The 19,311-nt window shown below is 47.1% G+C and overlaps 2 long non-coding RNA genes across 2 annotated transcripts in view; both read right to left on the bottom strand.

The window, feature by feature from the left end:
• LOC132446204 (uncharacterized) overlaps positions 1-19,311 on the bottom strand; it is a 139,107-nt gene that overhangs the window by 68,956 nt on the left and 50,840 nt on the right. The window lies entirely within an intron of this gene.
• On the bottom strand, positions 15,976-17,662 carry LOC132446203 (uncharacterized). The gene is made up of 3 exons (XR_009522791.1): positions 17,364-17,662; positions 16,873-17,133; positions 15,976-16,290 (listed from the first exon to the last, which is right to left on the bottom strand). It is a non-coding gene; the product is annotated as an uncharacterized LOC132446203 (long non-coding RNA).

The raw sequence follows: 19,311 nt of genomic DNA, 5'->3' as shown, positions 1-19,311 counted from the left end.
CATATTTTTCTAGTTTCAAATGATATCAGTATCAAATATCAGAAAACATTGTATTTAGACCTTAAATGATTTGACTGAGTGTATAAAGGACATAGCAGGACATTGGAACTATATTACACCAAATTACTTTTACTTTTGATACTTACGGTCCTTTGAAGCGAGTATTTTTATACTTTTACTCAAGTCAACGTTTAAAGTGAGTATTTCCACTTTTACTGGAGTAATATTTTACACGTGTCAACTTTTACGCAAGTACGTGCAGAGCCGTACTTCTCCAAATAATGGAGAAGCCTTTTTTCTGGGTGCCTGCCTGGCTCGTTGCTCTGTACCTGCCCTCTGTGAGGGGGGCAGGGTCAAGAGTGTGCAGTTAAAGTGTATTAATGTTAATATTTCACACCTTAGCTTTCACATATCATTCATAGGCTATATATACACATTCATTTCACTGCACTTCACTGTTTTTTGCACTGTGGTTAGACTGAATTGCATTGCAATGACAATAAAGTTGAATGAATCTCATCACATTTTCATTAGTCTATATTAGTCTCATGTATAGCACACCAAGCATCTGTTTTTTTATTAAAATGTAACATGCAGTCGTCACATATACTTCTCTTCTCCCTTCAGATGCACTTTTAAAATATTTCAGTACCACCCCCAGTGACACAGTAGCCTGGCTCCGCCCGCCTAAGTACTTCGGCTCAATTTGAATTTCCCTTCAGTACTAGGTCTGGACCTGCTGTATGTAATTTGGTTTTCTGGTGCCGCCACAGCGGCCGCTAATCAGCGAACAGAGGGCGTGTCTGAGAACAATGACGATAAAGTCGTACGCCAGTTTGAGTTGTTGTTGTAGGTCGGTAGTTGATTTACAATGTGCAATTTTTCCCTGATAAATTAAATTCGACGAACAAAACCTGCAGCTGTCGTTGACGGACATTTTCGTGCAGACGCGCAAGGTGTTTGGTTTGTGTACAACCTGCGCGTGATTCCCGGCGCATGACATACGTCACAACCAAACGTTAGCGATTGGTTATGGCAGATCCAGAGTGGCACTGGGCAGATCCAATCATTTTAAACTTCAACAGACACCCGCCTTCAAGTGAGTTAACGTTTGTCAATTGATTAGGTCCAGACTCTCTGTACAAATGAAATGAAATGAATTGAAGTACGAGAGTCTGGTAGAACCAGGCTAGTGACACAGCATCAGGTGCTGCTGTCCTGTCTACCTCTGCACAGCCCTAATTTTGTATTTTTTTTACACTTCAGTTGAGTGCTTGTTTAATCTCTGGTTAGAACCAAATTAGATAAACCATACTACATTTAATTGTATTTACAATAATTTGAATCTGAACTCTATTATTTTGCTTATGAATGCCTTTAGTAAACATCATGCATTTCTTTGCAGTATTTTGTGCATACTTATTGTATGAGTGATTCATTGCTTGTTACTTGGTTTGTAATACGTTTCGTGTGTTTAATTTTCTATTTAAAATCAAAGAGTCTCAAAGACAAAGCTTTGTAGCTTCTCTGAGTTTATGAACATTGGTAGTCGAATTTACTGTGCGATCCAACGGGGTAGGGGGCGCCAGCAAAAATCTTGCCTAGGGCGCCAAATTGGTCAGGGCCGGCCCTGAGTACGTGGTCTGAGTACTTCGTCCACCAATGTAGGTAAATAACCCAGAGGAGCTTTTCTGAACTTGAATCTGTTTTTGGGACAGGGATATGATGAGCTGGAGAACTACTGAGCGGCTGACGCAGCATGGATGACTTGGATGACACAACACTGTCTGTGTTACAAGGTAAAATGTATTTGGTTTATATAAAGTATTAGTGGGTGCATGCTAATCCAACTGCGTGTAGTCTAGACAAGATTAAACAAGTCCGTGAGTGCGGGCTCGGTTGGCATCGTGGAGGAACGTGCAGCTTATTTGCAGAGATAAGTAGCTAGCCTACTTTGTGTAGTACTGGGGATGATTAGTTGCATCCGTTATCCACGACTTGCAGCAAAAGTAGCTAGTCCACCTGGCTGTCTGGCAAACAATAGTACCATTCATTAACGCACCGGAGATCAAAATAATATCAGCTTCTGAGCAATATTTTCTGTAGGTTTCATTACATTATCCATGTGTCACAATCAACAGCTTTCTTTGCAATGGGGTTCAAAACTCAAATTGCAGCGAACTCTTCCATGCAGTAGAGTAGGGCCAGTGAAATTTGAAATACTAAAGCATGTTTGCTTGCCTGTTCCTTCTAGGTAGGGGTCTGTAGTGCATCTAGTAGGCCACAGTAGTGCCCTAAATGATTTATTTAAAAAGCCTATGTTATCTAGGTGGGATATGAACTCGTAATGAAACATCTCCCACCCTACCATATGCCAAAGAGAGCAATTTAGTTCTATTTCATGTAGGCTACGCCGTCTAGGCTTCGCCTTATGGGCTTGTCCCGTGCGCGCGCTGAAAATTCAAACTATGCACCTATCAGCGTGGGCACCGCCCACATTTCCCACGGTATCGTGTCTACATAACGCGGTGTATACCGTCGCTCATCCTCCCATTTCTTTCAGCACTTGTGCTTATCAGCGAGAAATTGAGAACTACTATTAAGAAGATGAGAACTTCAACACGGATCTCCCAAGCCGGTGGCAGCGGCTCGGGCGAGGCCGCGGACAAACGGCCCTTTTCAGGGCCACCTGAGAGCACTCCTGGAGCTAGGTCCTTTTCAGGACTCCTATGTGCCTCCTGTCCCGCCTCACTTGGCGTGCTTCGGTGCCTCGGCGCCGACCACGGCGGCCCCCGTCTCCTGTGTCGCCTGCCGGGAGCTGCCTGAAGAGGGGATCCTCTCCAGGCATCTCTTCTTTTCCCCTGCGGTGGAACTGGCTGACGCCATCGACCTGTTCGGACCTGACGTCGACGATGGCATCATCGACGCCTCCCTGGACGACGTCTTCGGCGACTCGGCGTCCGGTTTTTCCCGCTCTCGGGTTACAACCGCCACCGTCATACAACACGAGGGTCCGCGCCGGATGGCCGATCTCTTCCGGGAGATCAAGGGTGAGGCGGCGGCCATCAAAGGGATTCCCATGCCGGCCCCACCTCTCGCCCCCGTATCTGACGATATGCAGGGCGAGTGCTTTCGCACCCCATCTTTTTCCCGGCGGGTTACCCAGTGTCCCTTGTTCCCGCCTTTGCAGCACTTGTTTATTGCTGCAGGTGAGGACCCTTCGACCCTGAAGGCTCCGGTAAGATCCTACACGGATTTCACCAACGTGGAGGGGTGGGCCGATACTCAGGCGAGAGGGATCCCTCGCCTGGAGCCTCCCCTGGCAGCGCTTCTCTGTCCGGGCGCCGGATGGCTCCCTAACGAAAAGCCGCTGCCCCCCGACCGCCTCCAGAAGCAGATTGTCGGCCTAACGGACAGGGTGTTCGTTTGTGCCTCTCAATCCGCGGCGGCGGTCAACAACATCGCCCTGCTCTCCTCTGCCATGGTCTCCTTGTCGGCTGACAGGGAGGCCTACGGCCCGGAGGAAGCCGCGAGATGGCTGGCGGTTTCCCGCTTTTCCAGCGCCATCCTCCAGCTATGCCAGCCGATAGCCGTTTCGGCCGGCCGGCATATGGCGTGGGCTACCATGATTCAAAGGGTCATATGGCTCTCCCACACTGCGGTGCCGGAACGAGAGCGGGCCAGCCTCGTCCAGTGTCCACTAGCGCCGGATGGCCTATTTGGTCCCAGGTTCTCCGAGTTGCTCGCGCACCAGCAGTCAGTCCGTGAGAATCGTTCCCGGTTCGGGGCGATTCTCACAGGCTCCTCCCGCCAGCAGGCTGGGAGGAAGCGGGGTCTAGGCCGGTCCCAGCGTTCCAGGGGGCCACCTCCGACTCCAGCCCCGGTGCAGCAGCAGCAGCAGCCACAGCCGCCGCGCACGGGGAGAGCAGCAGCGCCACGGACCGGGAAGTTCCGGACGCTTGCTCCTACTTTTTCTTTCCCTATTAAAGAAAAAAGTAAAGACCGTTCGGCAGTACATGGTACCTAAAGAGCGATATTCCTCAGGCCACCTGCGTCATACGCTTGTGGTGCGCTCCTCCATGTTGCGGGCACGAGCGTGACGTCTAGACAGCTCGTTGTTTTTACAGCGGCTAGTTCTGGTACGTCTCCTACACTCGCTGAGCCCCCCTTGGTTCACACGCAGTGTGGAGGCGGTAGGGGCAGAGGAATACGGGTTATTCCTGGACGGTCTTCCTCAGCTGTCGGCTCGCCCTCTCTCCGACCGCTATGCGTGTTGGCAAGAGCGGTGCGTTCTGCCATCGTGGTTGGACACCACGTTGAGATGGGGCCATCCCATACAGTTCAAGTGTCGTCCCCCACCCTTTATGGGGTTGGTGGAGACCACGCTACGGGACCCGGCTGCGAGCACGGCTCTAGCAGCAGAGGTGGCACGTCTCTTGGTAAAGGGGGCCATCACTGTCGTTCCCCCCAACGAGTCTCACCTAGGGTTTTATTCCCGCTACTTCCTGGTTTCCAAGAAGTCAGGGGAAAAGAGACCTATTCTGGACGCCATCCTGTCGGCGCTCTCCCGTTTTCACGTTCGCAGAAACGTGACCGCACTGTCCACCATGTGCCTGTTGGGGCTGATGGCAGCTGCCCACCCCGTGGTCCCCCTGGGTCTGCTTTTTATGCGCAGACTCCAGCGGTGGTTTGCTCGCCAACGGTTGGACCCCAGGCGACACAAGCTCAGGGTGCTCCTCGTCCCCCGTTCGGTGTCGCCAGACCTGGAATATTGGAAAGGACCCTCCGCCCTTCTCAAGGGTGTTCCCCTGGGCAGGGTGGCGTCCTACGTAGTGGTCTTCACGGACGCCTCGTTGACGGGTTGGGGAGGAACGTGCCTCTCTCACTCGGTCGGAGACGAGTGGCGCACGCCCCCTACAGCACACATAAATGTGTTGGAGCTCGACGCTGTGAGGAAAGTGCTGTTGCATTTCTTTCACCTGGTGCGCGGCCGCCACGTTCTGATCAGGACAGACAGCGTGTCGGCGGCGGCGTACATCAACAGACAGGGGGGAGTCCGCTCCCCTGCTCTCCACCGAAAGGCGGTCGAGCTCTGGCTTTGGGCTCATCAGTATCTCCACAGTCTGAGAGCCCTGCATATCGCGGGCGCCCAGAACTTTGGGGCGGACCTCATGTCTCGAGGCGGTCCCCGCCGAGACGATTGGCGGTTACATCCCGACATTGTCAGACTGATCTGGCAGAGGTTCGGGACAGCGCAGGTGGACCTCTTCGCGTCCAGGGAGAACACGCACTGCAGGTGGTGGTTCTCCCTCAGCCCTCGGGATCTTTCCCCGTTGGGGGTAGATGCGTTGGCACACACACCTTGGCCGCGGGCTCTCTTGTATGCGTTTCCCCCGCTCCAGCTGATCCTTCCTCTTCTGGAACGGGTCAGACAGGAGAGACTGTCCCTGATATTAGTGGCCCCGGAGAACCGTTCAGCTCTGTGGTTTCCAGAGCTGGCCGCGCTCTCACGGTCGGCGCCTTGGCCAGTGCCGTTCAGGCCGGATGCGCTTTCACAGGCCCACGGGACGGTGCACCACCCGCCCGATGTCTCGGGACGGCTGTTGGTTTGGCTCCTGAGAGGTTGATCCTGCAGGGCAAAGGTTTGCCTGAGACGGTTATCAACACTATTAAGAGTGCTCGTGCGCCTTCTACTTCTTCCCTCTATGCGGCGAAGTGGTGTGCCTTCTCTAATTGGTGTGAGACGAACCACGCTGTCCCATCTCAATGCGAGGTGGGAAGCGTGCTTTCGTTTCTGCAAAACTTATTGGAAAAAGGTTTGGCCTTCTCCACTATCAAGGTCTATGCGGCAGCCGTTTCGGCTGGCCATGCAGGCTGTGATGGTGGACCGATCTTCAGCCATCCACTGGTCAAGAGATTTGTGCGTGGGGCTAGACGGGTTAGGCCTGTTTCACGCGTGCTTACACCACGCTGGGATCTCCCCACCGTGTTGCGCGGATTGTCCAGGGATCCTTTCGAGCCTCTTTCTCAGGCCCCTTTGGATGCCCTGTCATTTAAGACGGCGCTCTTGTTGGCCTTGGTTTGTGCCAAGCGGGCCGGTGAGCTAACCGCTCTGTCTGTCAGCCCGAGTTGCTTGTTGCTAAACGAGGACAGCTCCTTCGCGTTGCTCAGACCTAATCCTGCGTTCCTCCCGAAGAACATTAATAGTTATTTTCGGTCGAGGGATATTGTGCTTAAGGCTTTTCACCCCCCGCCTCATTCTAGTGAGGCGGAGGCGGAGTTGCATCTCCTGTCCTCCGGTTCGGGCGTTGGCTATGTACGTGAATTGCTCGGCCGCGTTCCGCTCCACACAACAGTTGTTTGTGTGTTATAGCGACGCTAGCAGGGGCCGCGCTATCTCTAAGCAGCGGTTTTCTCGCTGGGTATGTGAGGGTGTTTGCTTAGCCTACTCTAGGCAGGGCTTGGCGCCACCGTTGGGCGTTAAAGCTCACTCCACACGGAGCGTGGCCGCTTCAACGGCTCTACTCAAGGGCGTTTCGGTGGAAGACAGCGCGGCTGCGTCTTGGTCTTCCCCCGGCCCCTTTGTCCGTTTTTACATGTTAGACATGTCCAGGGGCTCACTCTGCAACTCTGTGCTGGAGTCCGGGACCCCTTTTACGGCTTAAGACTATAGACATGTTCTTTTAAGCGGCGTGGTTGGATTTCCTCTCGCCGGCTGGCAAGTTGGACTTGATTACCAGTCTTACTCTCCCACCTTTTTTCAAATGAAAAACAGGCTAGGGGGTTTTCTATTGGCTCGCCAATTGTCTGGTGGTTTTGTTCACCAGTGTGGCACTCCCGCCGTTTTCTTCAAATAAGAAACGGCCGAGAGAGTCCCATTATTGGAGAGCCGGATTCCGTAGCTCCGCCCCCGGTGGTAGCGGACCTAAGCTCTGGTTTTTCTTTTCCTTTTCATGGGTTCCATGAAGCACGGATTAGAGCCGGAGTCTTTACAGACTCACTTTTTTCTCCCTTGATCATTGCCTTGCTTGATCTAGGAGGAATTCGTTTTTTTTAAGCTGTTGTGTTTTACACTTCCTTGGCTTTTTGAGTCTTAATGTGCTCTGGTGACTTAGGTAGTTTTGACTGGGGTCCAGCAGGAGTACATTGATCGGGCTCCGCTCGCAGCTTCACCTTAGCCCATAAGGCGAAGCCTAGACGGCGTAGCCTACATGAAATAGAACGATAGTTATGTTATTATAACTCTAGTTCTATGATTGTAGGCGTAGCCGTCTAGTTTCCTACCTGCTGTACCCTCCAAATGCTGAAAGAAAAGCGTGGAGGATGAGCGACGGTATACACCGCGTTATATAGACACGATACCGTGGGAAATGTGGGCGGTGCCCACGCTGATAGGTGCATAGTTTGAATTTTCAGCGCGCGCAGAACAAGCCCATAAGGCGAAGCCTAGACGGCTACGCCTACAATCATAGAACTAGAGTTATAATAACATAACTATCGTCATCAGATTGGAACAACCTTCCCTTCTCACTTAGGTCTATTACTTCTTTCCATATCTTCAAATCATCTTTAGTTTTGCATTATAAAACATCCTGCTCTTGTTTCTGATCTATCTTACCTTTTCTCTCTAGGACTCATTCTACTCATACCTGCTTTCCTTTTGTCCACTATACTATTTACATGTGTGTATCTGGGTTCAAATATGTACTGTATATTCTACTTGTGCATGCAAGAAAATGTATTTATTGTATGTAATGTATATTAATATATTTGATTGTACTCTGTGTAATACTGGCTGGTAGGGGGTGGGAAGGGGGGGGTAGCTATGGGGAGCATTGTTGGAGTGTGTGTGAGTGTGCGTGCGTTTGTCCTTGTGCTTATGTGTTTGAATTTATGTTTAATTTTTACTTTCATTGTATTATTTGTCATTATTGTAAGGACCCCCTCGAAAATGAGATGATACATCTCAAGGGGCTATCCTTGAAATAAAGAAATAAATAAAAATATAGACACGATACCGTGGGAAATGTGGGCGGTGCCCACGCTGATAGGTGCATAGTTTGAATTTTCAGACTATGCACGCAGGCGCGCGCACGGAACAAGCCCATAAGGCGAAGCCTAGACGGCTACGCCTACAATCATAGAACTAGAGTTATAATAACATAACTATCGTTTTCATGGAAAGTAGACATGATGCTCTAATGGGGAGTGGATCCCAAAATAATGTTAATGTCAAAGGGAGAGTTTGGTGTAAATTCATCCATAGCCCTGTTGGTGAAGGTCACATTTTGCTGTCCTGTCTACAGTCAAATTTGTTAATAACCATCAGCCAGGTCAACCTAATGGATCATCATTATGGCATTTAATGAGTAATAGGCATTTTTGACATTATTAAGTTAAGTTGCTGTTAAAATGAGGGTGCATTGAAAATGAGGGGAAAAACGGTCTGTCTAGTTACTGGACCAGATGAAATGAGACGGAGAGGTAATAAAGTCTGTCGGCACGAGGACCTTGGATTTATTAAGTAAAGTGGCAACGGTTATACAGAGTCATAAAGCGTGAGAAATCGAATATGTCTAAGTCCCTAATCAGCGCTGATGGTTCGTCCAGAGCTTCGCCTCCGTGGAAGGTCTGCTTCAGAAGAAGGTGATGAGTCCCTGTGTGATACAGTCTTAAGCTGTATCCTCCTCTCGATGAGGTGTGTGCGTTTGAGATGTGTGTGGTTCTGTGTGTTTTCGCTGGACCTTGGCTCCCAGGCCCCTGGTCTATGCCTCCTAACGGGGGAGAGCTCCTCGTGTCTCCGGTGTGATAAATTAAAACGGGGGAGTGCCCCCCGAAGTGTCTTGTGTGTGATAATTGAATGTGGCTCTCAGGCCCTGGTATGGGCAGGTGTATCTCTTGGTTCCTCCTAACGGGGAAGAGCTCTCAAAATGTCTCCTGTGTGATAAATTAATGTGGCTCTCCCGTTCTTGAGGATGACTGGTGCCTTGTCTGAGTGTCTACCATTTGCCTGGGAAATGGGGCCTTCGGCTCTGGCCTTGACCTGACTATATTATCATGTTTGTGTTATGTGTTCGTTGGGTTTAGAGCAAGAGTCGACTATATATTAATGTGCCTGCCATGTGATGTGCTCATCAGGTTATTTTTCCCAACAAAAAAAAGGAAATCATGGTTTGATAGTGTTACGTCTGGGGGTTATGTATGCTGTATGTTTGCAGGCATGTCTTGTTTGGTTCTGTTTTGTGGTGTTTTTGTCTCCCTCCTGTCACTTTTCGCAGATCTACCCCTGAGTTCATCAATCGCCCCACCTGTTCCTGATCAGCAATCAAGCTTCCCCTCACCTGATATATAGTCCCCTTTGTGTTCAGTTCAGGGGGCGGCTGTTTTTGGGGAGCAAGTGAGGACAGGAGGATACCCTGGGGTCTACATCTTGCATCACGTAGGTTTACCTATTGTTACAACCCTAGATTAGAGTGTGCACCACCCACTGTATTTTTGGGTGCCTAGCACCTGTCAAGGGGGGGGGTTGGGTTATTATTTCCTTTTGTTTACTTTGGTGCCACTGTTAGTCCTCCTTGACCCCCGGGTTGCTTGTTTTCTTTTGTAAATAAATATTATTGTGCGATACCTGGTTTCGCGGTTTTGTGCCACTGCACCCTCACCCTACGTCTGTTGCCTTATGTTGCGCCCTTCAAATGAGTCACCACCAGGGGGCGTAACAATAGTGTAGCTGATTATGTTTCCTCTTCCTGTAATTTTAAAGCTGCTGATGTTGATGAAGGGGTTTTAAAAACCCTCTCTCAGGAGTGTTTTTTTGGATCTTTTTCCTGGACCACAGAACTTCATGCGAAGAAAGGAGTTGTCGGATCGAATTCATCCAAAGGTAAATGTCCACATACATGGCTAGAGAGAACCTGGCTGTTCAAGGTCTGTAGGAGAATTGGCAAAACGAATAGAGGATCAACAGTTATTACTGGCAAAGTGTAGATTGTTTTTCTGGCAGTGTTTTTCTGACACCACACTGTAACCCTTAATAGCAAATTTGATTTAATTGCAGGTACAGAGTGAGAATGCAGTGAGTAGGGATGGGAATCGAGAACCGGTTCTTGTTCAGAACCGGTGCCGAGTCAACCGATTCCTTGGAATCATTGGCCGTTTCTCAATTCCTAGCACGCGTACTACGGACTCGATGACTTGCAAGTACGTACTTGGCAAGTCCGTACTTCAAGCACAGACTTGCGAGTACGTACCTGCAATTGGAACAGCAGCGGACTCGATGACGTCACCACCTCTGCTCGTCCGTTAACTGTGCTACGGCCTCATTTAGGCATATACTACTGAACAATATAAACAAATGATATAAAACAAAATCCCAGCCTCTTTCATTTTCAAATAGTATGTAAAAAAAAAGTGAAAACGTCCGGGAAAAACCAGTAGGATTTGACAGGTTGGAGAATTCAATGATAACCTCATAAAAACGTTAAAAATAATAAATACCGATATTCGTGAAACAATATAATAATATAATAGCTTACAATTAATATCTTATAGATAATAGCTTACAGTTGTGCGTCTTCTCCATATTATCCGCCATCGTACTGCTGCGAGTGCGAAATGCATCCTGGGATTTATAGCGGTTGCAAGTACACACGAGCCACCTCCGATGCATGCTCGGTGAAACGGCGAGATCGAGCACGCATCAAGAACACTTCCGGGTTTTACGACAGTACTCGCTTGATGCGTACTTCGAATTGGAACAGTGCTCGGGCAACGACTGACGTTTCACGAGTCCACAAGTACGCGAATTGAGAAACGGCCATTAGCAAGCCTGCTTAACGATTCCGCATATCGGTTCCGGTCGCGGCAAATGCGTCATGACGTCACACACACGCTGCTTTGATTTGGTTCAGAACGCAGCAAACATGGCGCCGCCGAGGAAGAAGCGCATCGTGCGTTCACACCAAACGCGACAGGGCGACAAGATCCCATACAAAGTCAACGTAGAGACGCGTATCGGGTGAATTTTTCGCAAGAAAAAACCGGCGACAAGTTTTTGTCGTGATGACAGCCAATCAGTGTTCAACAGCGTGACAACTGAGTGACATGTGTAACGTAACGGCCAATCAGCGTTCAACCGTCAAACTCAGTGCCGTGCAGTCCGGGGTGAACTGCAGCATGGAGGAGAAAGTGATTGTTGCCGTTTGCGACTCCCGGTGCTCTATATATAATAGTATGTTATGTAATATAATAGAGTTCCTGACCCCACGTGTCCACCGGTGTTCGGAACGCCATTTTGGCAGTAAAATCAAGCTCCGCTGGTTTTGGTGCAGAAAAATACTTTACTGCCTAATTAACAGAAAGGTCCTTTGCAGAAAAAAGAAACTGGACCGGGGACAGGGAGCAAGCCGAGCGAATAAAGAGACTCTTCAAATTTTGTGAGTCCATCGAGGGGACCGATCCGGTGCTGGGGGGTGCACTGTGGGTGGTCTTCCTCGAAGACTGTTACTTGAAGGTGCTCTCGAACCCGCTGGGGGCGCTGCAGGGACCGCAGCCACCGGGCAAGGTTGCCAAGTCGGTGGAGGTGGAAAAGGTGACAGAGGACCTTGCCACACGGGACTCCTTCCGCCACCCCAGTGCATTTGGTCGGGCAAGGGAAATTGCTAAGGCCAAAGGACATGATATTAAGGACCTGCTGACCCAAGGCCTGGACCAGCTGGACCTGAAGTTCCTGCCCCATTACAACCTCAGGGACATCCGAAAGAGGAAAGTGCTCTCGTGGGAGGACGGCAGGTTTGTGGAGGTGCTGAGGCCCGGGCAAAAGCCCTGTGCCGAGAGCTGGGCAGCAGGCTTGACGGAGGCGGTCTGTAGGGAGATCGAGGCCAGGTCTCTCTCGTTCCCGAAGAACATCGAGGTGTTCAGGGAAAATGGCTTCCCATGGATGCGGCAGCTCCTACAGCAGCTCTCCCCGCGTATGGCGGATAAAGAGAGGATCATTGTCCTCCCGTTCCTGTCATGCGTGGGGATGTTGATGAGGGGGGAGTATGTCGTTTACGAACACCTCAAATCCCTCTTGGCTGAACTGCCGATCCCCCAGTCGAGGATGGTGCAGATGAGGATTCAGGTTGCGTTCCAGGTTTCTCAGATCCGGAATTTTACCATTTTTCGGCTGGACGCAGACATCAGCACGAAGCACCAGGGCCTGGTCCACTGGCCACAGATTGCACCAAAGAGGAAGAGGGAGGAGGAGGATGAGGAGGAGAAGGAAGAAGAGGTGCTGGAAGACGTCCAGGAGGTGGATCAGGAAGAGGAGCAGCCAGTCCAACCACGGACACTTTCGAGGGCCATACCAGCCGTCGCGCGTGGAGCGAAGAGGAGCTCCGAATGGCTGACTGGAAAGAGCCAGACTGCAAGAAGGCCTTCCTTGAGTACATCCGTCGCTGCACCGTTCGTACTCGGCATTCAAAATGAAAATGAGTAGGGGGGGACGCTGAGGCTTGACCTAGCGTTACTTGAGGAGAGGGAGCTGCCTTGGGTGCTGCCATGGGGTGTCATTTACACACACCCCATGACACTTGTTCGGTTAATTTTACTTGAAGTTCGGTTAATTTTACTTGAAGTTCAGTTAATTTTACTTGAAGTTCGGTTAATTTTACTTGAAGTTCGGTTAATTTTACTTGAAGTTCGGTTCATTTTACTTGAAGTTTGGTTCATTTTACTTGAAGTTCGGTTCATTTTACTTGAAGTTCGGTTCATTTTACTTGAAGTTCGGTTCATTTTACTTCAAGTTCGGTTCATTTTACTTCAAGTTCGGTGGCTGAGAGCCAGACTGACACTGACACACACGCACACAACATATTTATACACTTACATCTGCATACACTGCACCCACGGAATTTATACACACCACATGACACTTGTTCAACCTTCACACGGACTATGCCTTGACGTGGCGTGAGGGCTTGCGTGCCCCTGGAAGCACCACCGCAAATATGCAGTGGGGCTTCCATGGGCCAGACCAAATAGTCCAGGGGTTAACCCTAACCCTAACCCATAGATAGAAATGAAATTTATATAGCACTTAATATGGTACTCTAAGACGCTTTAATAGTCGACCCTTAAATTCCAAAGATGGAGTGTTGAACTTGAGCACGACGAGTAGGATGTTTTTATTGTTTATTATCGTCACTATATATTTATAAAGGACTAATGTTCTACATTAGTCTGTTTTTGAAAACCGTGATAAAACGTATAGACCTAGACAATAGAAAATATAGGCTATCATTTTATAAAATTACTTTGACACATTGGGACGTTGGGAGTAACGCATTACAAAAGTGGCTATCTATCTATCTACCTACCGTGTTGGGAGTAACGCGTTACAAAAGTGGCTATCTATCTACGTATCTATCGTGTTGGGAGTAACGCGTTACAAAAGTGGCTATCTACGTATCTATCTATCTATCTATCGTGTTGGGAGTAACGCGTTACAAAAGTGGCTATCTACCTATCTATCGTGTTGGGAGTAACGCGTTACAAAAGTGGCTATCTATCTATCTACGTATGTATCTATCTATCTATCTATCTATCGTGTTGGGAGTTAGCAAACCAGCAGCAGCAGCATTTGCTGATCATAGTCAACAACAGTGGTGCTACTGCCGTGAGCCAGAAGCAGGGAACATGTTGGTCTGTGCGTCAGGTTTTTGTTCAGTTAAAAAGTTTCACCAGACCTGCCTTCGCATGAAAAGGGTCCCAAAACAGTGGGTATGTCCCATCTGCCGAAAAGTGATCAATGCCCAAAAAAGAAAACTTTAGTGAGGAGACTGTGAAATGAGTTGTTTGTAGTAGCTGATACTGTACTGTTATTTATGAATAAACAGTTGTTAAACCAATATTGTTCTCTTCCCCATAATTTGTATTAAATATCTGTAGCAATCAGGGATATGAAACATGGGTAGGTCATTCATATAAGACACACCAGAACAAATATCTGGTTGGGTGGAACTCGGTTAGAATGGGTGGATGTGCAGCTTGATCTGTAAAGAGAAACAGAATGTGATCGCATCAGAATAGCGAGTGATTAAAATGATCAAAAATAATGTCACGACAAGCAAGCAAGAAGTGTGAGTCACAAAGGTTTATTTGCTGGTTGAGCACATCTGTAGCCAGTCACATCAGTTCAATTTACTGTACATCCCCATCACTGGAAGGACACCACAGATTCAGACACATTTGTAAGTGCACAACATACGCTCACCATCTTGTCAAGGTAGGTCACATCATTTTCTCTGTCTATGTCCGTGAAACATATGGGGACAGTGCTTTGCAAGACTGTGTACTTTTGACGGAGAACTCCTATCACTCTTTCAATATGTATCCTAAGAGAGGCTAGACGTCTGGTGTTCTCCAAGTCAGCAGGATCTAACTGCTTCTTTCCACGAGTAAATGCTGGAATTTTTAATTCAGCTTGGCATCTCTCAATGGACTCTTTAACCAGGAAACCTCTGTCCGCTAAAACTACGTCCCCTGGGAGCAAATGAGATAAAAAGTTACTTTGTTCTGTGATAAACTTATCACTTGTGCGACCTCCCCATCCAGTGGAAATGAAACAAATGGAACCTTGAGGGCAAATTGCAATTAAATATTTCATTGTGTGGTGTGATTTGTATGATGAGTAACACTGAGCACTGGCTAGCAATCTACTGGGTTTCTCTAGAAATATTTCAAAACAATCTATAATGCAAACTGTCTTTTCAAAGCTACTGTTTCGAAATGCATATGGAAGAGATTTTCTTAAGTATTCTCTGTCAGGCCACAACACCAGACTTGGCACCAGTCTACAATGCATCGCACTAATGCAGTGTTTGAAGAGCTTTGAAACAGTGGTTGAGTCAATGTCAAAATAAAAAGCCCAAAATTCAAAGGACAAGTTCATTCTAAGCTTAATTAAAGTTAACATGTACTGCTGAAAACATAGAATAGGAGCCACAATATTAAAAATTGTCATGAGAATGGAAAATGCTGATAAACCAGTGAGAGTATTAACCCTTTTATCATCGTTATGCAAGCTCATCTCATTCAGTGTTGTCCTATTCATTTTTTCCTTCAACAACATATTTTCAGTCCCCAGAGCTTGGCATTCTTGCTCAAGAGATTGGACGCGTTAACCACAGGTTTCAGTGCTGCATGGTGGGGTTGCTGGATCATCCGCTGGATCATCCATCATGATGACTATATGCTCTATAAGGTGACCTTGGGTGTCTTGAAAGGCGCCTCTAAATTAAATGTATTATTATTTATCAAGTAGTATAAAGAGTATGTATACTAGAGCTGTAGCTACGCTTCGATGATGTCGACGTCAAAAATTCGTCGACGTCAAATTTCTCCGTCAACGATTTTCGAGGACAATGGACAACAACACAGAGAACACAGTTCGCACTTTGCTGAGTCTGTTGCTTATTTGGATATATTTTTACCGTTTAATGGGAAAGAAGGCTCGTCGCCTTTATTATGTCCGTGGTCGTCGCATGGACTATACGTCATCCAGCTCAGGTTGCGTAGCCGTGCGTGTGCGCGACTGCACGTGTCGGCTCATTAGCATCTGTACCGTAGCGGCCCGTACCGTAGCAGCACACCTCTCCCAAGTGGCCAAATTGGCCTGGCCTGGCCAGACTGGCCACACTCACACTGGCATATTTGAGCACGGCTGGCCTTTCATTTTGTATAACAGTGAAACTATTTTATTTATTTTATTTTGTGCAAAGCAGAAGGTTTTTTGCTGTGCAAAACTGTTGTTAAATAAAGTATATCATTAAGAATTTTTTGGTATTTATTTGAGATACATTATGGTTATAATTAATCGAGCAACAGAAATAGATAACCATCCAATTAGTCATTAGATTAGTCGACTAATCAATGAAATAATCGCCCGATTAATCGTTTAATAAATAATCGTTTACCCCCAGCCCTATACACTACTGATGACAGTTTGTCATTCTTTTGTCGGTCACTCTCTGTTTTCTGCAGTATACTAGCTTTCATTAGTAAGAAAGTAAGTAAATTGTATTTGTATAGCACATTTACATCCAAAAGTGCTTTATAGTCAGTATATGATAAATAAACAATGTAATAAAATAAATGAATAGAAAGACAATGACAGGGATATTGACAATGACAGTGACAATCACATGCATAGTCAGTGGCTGCCAAATGCAAGTCGGTAGAGGTGTGTGATGATTTCAAACCAGTCACAGATGTTATGGTTTTTAGCTCATTGGGTGTTATTAAACCAACCTGGTCTCACAGGAATCCGTGAAATGACTACGGACGAATAACTCGAAATCCGTGGACACATCACGGAAACACGCCGATTTCCGTGATGTGGCCACGGAATTCGCTCCAATGCAAGTTAATGACGCTGATGTTCCGTGGCTCACACACGGATCCCCGTTTCAACGAGCGAGACGACCACGGGGGCTTAACTCAAAACCCGGGGTGGTCTCACTGAAACACTTAAATTGTCCTTGTTGTGTCCACGGAACTTGCTCCAATGCAAGTAAATGGCAATGATATTCCGTGGCACACACACAGATTCCCGTTTCAATCTGTGTGTGTGCTCCCGTTTCAATCTGTGTGTGTGCCACATTTGACCACAGCGGGGGCTTAACTCAAAATCCGTGGCGGTCTGACGGAATCACTTCAATTGTCCGTGATGTGGCCACGGAATTTGCTCCAATGCAAGTAAATGACACTGTTATTCCGTGGCTCACACACGGATATCGGCGTGTTTCCGTGATGTGGCCACGGATTTCGAGATAAGCGTCCGACCGTAGTCATTTCACGGATTCCTGTGAGACCATGTTGTATTAAACCTACAATGAATTGTACAAAAAAAATTTGGTTCATAATTTTACCAAGTCCATGGAAGTGGGGTTGACCAGGTTAAGGAACTTAAATATTCACCTGGGAGGGATGGCTTTCGCAGATAGCTTTGTCTGCTCTATCTTCTGTAGCTTTGCTTTCTGTCGTCTGTTGAAAACCTCCAGTCTCATTTTTCTTTTCCTCTTCTCTGGAGATGGAACGTAGTTGAAAAGAGATGGAACAAAGTCGGACTCAAGGGATTATCATTCTTTCTCCCTACAAAATAAATAGAAACATTTCAGTGTCGAACTTGGGTTTGTTTACTACTACGTTAGCACTTGCTAGCTTAGCAGCTACAAAACATGACATTGTTAGCACCACGAATTGCTTGCTATAATTCAAATAGCTATGTAGTATTAAACTGATCCAAAACCACAATTATAGCCTATTAAATAATGAAGATACTTATGTTAGTAGCCTGCTAAGCTTTGTATTCTGTAACTTACCTGATATGAAGTGATCGCTGCACAAGCGGAATCCAACAGCCGGGGGGTCCCATTTTTCTGTCTTTTTTTGCTTGCTCCTGGCTCTTTTAATGGCGCTGATCCACTTAGCTCGCCTCTCCGCATCTTTAGGTATGAGATAGAACGACGTACATTTATTTTTGCCTCGTTTATTTGTGCAACCTGGTGCACAACAGTTATCGACTATGTCTTCTCCACCACAACAGCACCAGTCTGCCGAATACTGCCAAAATGGTGGTGCCCACGTTTTCCTCGCCCCAACAACGTCAACACCCGGAACTCTATTGTATATATAATATCACGGCCAACAGCTCTGTGCGCCTCCGGATGGCCGTAGCCGTAGCGTAGGGAGCTCTCATAGGGATTGGGCTTCTCGGGGTTTGTTTACCGGCGTTGCTATGGTTTCCAGTCTTGTGTGTTCCAACAGTTTATTAGGTAGGCCCATCTAATAAATCTCTGTCTAATCTTACCTCATTTTGTTTATGTCAGTTTAATTTTGTTACAAATTGAATGCAAATGAGCACTGTTAGCATTCCAAAAGGCACAAGCTCTTACTTGACTGTTTTCAGTCTGTGTTTTTAGTTTTATGGCACATAATGATGGCATTTGGGCTTAAAAAAGCCAAACATATTTTTTTGTCTAGACCAATTGATTTGAAAATCTACAATTTCCTAATACTAGCCGCACTTCTGATCAGATATTAAAGAGATTTAATACAAACAAACACATTTGTAATTATTTTCTCACCCAATGAGAACCGATAAGGAATCGGATCGATAAGCAGAATCGGAATCGGAATCGTGAAATTCTTATCAATTCCCATCCCTAGCAGTGAGTTAAGCCGTTGATCAGCCATCCACAAATGTCATGTTGCCAATCCTGCCAAGACAGCAATCGATAGTTACGTATTGTAAATAGATTCTATGAGTATAGGCGCAGCCATTTAAGGCTATTGCTATTGGGTTATCCCTAGGCGTGAGCCGTAGCACTGAAAAATTTGCAATCCCCGCCCACCAACAGCGTGGGCCTCAATTACGTCCGCGGGCCTCAACAACGTCCGCATTTCGCAGATATAGGCGGGCGCCGGCGGACGTTCTGCTCCCAATAAACAGCTTTTCTTCAGCTATTGAAAGGGCAATGAGGCGACACTTAAAAGGCTGTTCTGCAAACAGGTGTTCATACATTGAGAAATAATTTTTGAAAGGTTGAATATTTATTTTAAAAAATTTGTGAAGGTGTACATTTACACCATTGCAATGAATTTTTCTGAACCGACTTTTCAGAGATTTGACCACACAGGCGCAAGCTTTGAATCACGTAATTATTGGCAGTGTTCTATCGCGCATTCGGTTTGAAACTCCTGACAGTCAAAGGTCTGAAATCATTGATCTGCAAAAAGGGGGGCGGGACCATTTGGCTCTAAACCTATTGGTTGTGTTGTATTTTAAAGCCCATGGTGCAGGTTAACCGGAAGTTTTGATTAATGGGTACATAAAGCACTCAAAATATGTATATAAAGTTAGAAATGTCTCCAAAATGGTGTTAAAGTCCAGTTTTTGTAGTTTTTGGTTAGTAACGGTTATTTTTTACGCAATTTGGCGATGACGTCACGTAAGGTAGACGCATACTAGAACTAGCATTATGGCGGACGGGGATGAGGAAGAGGTAGCAAGACCCACTGTCAACATTTATGATGGCCCACAGCCATATAATTTCGAACCGGTTAGGCGTATGAGGGGAAATACCGAGAGCCGATGGCCGTCAAAGACAAATAAATGCATGGTCAGAGGAGAATGAGTGGAGAGTTGGTGAAGTGTCCTGGTGAGTTGCTACCATTTAGAAACGCAGCAAGGAGCGCTGGAGCCAGGAGTCTATGAACAGCAGTGCATACAATAACTTTTTTTTTTTTACTGTCAGTGAATAGCATCGA

This window comes from Gadus macrocephalus, chromosome 18 (genome assembly GCF_031168955.1).
Source record: "Gadus macrocephalus chromosome 18, ASM3116895v1".
In the NCBI taxonomy this organism is placed as follows: Eukaryota; Metazoa; Chordata; class Actinopteri; order Gadiformes; family Gadidae; genus Gadus; species Gadus macrocephalus.
Note: the sequence above shows the minus strand (reverse complement) of the source record. Positions and strands in the feature narration are given on the sequence as shown.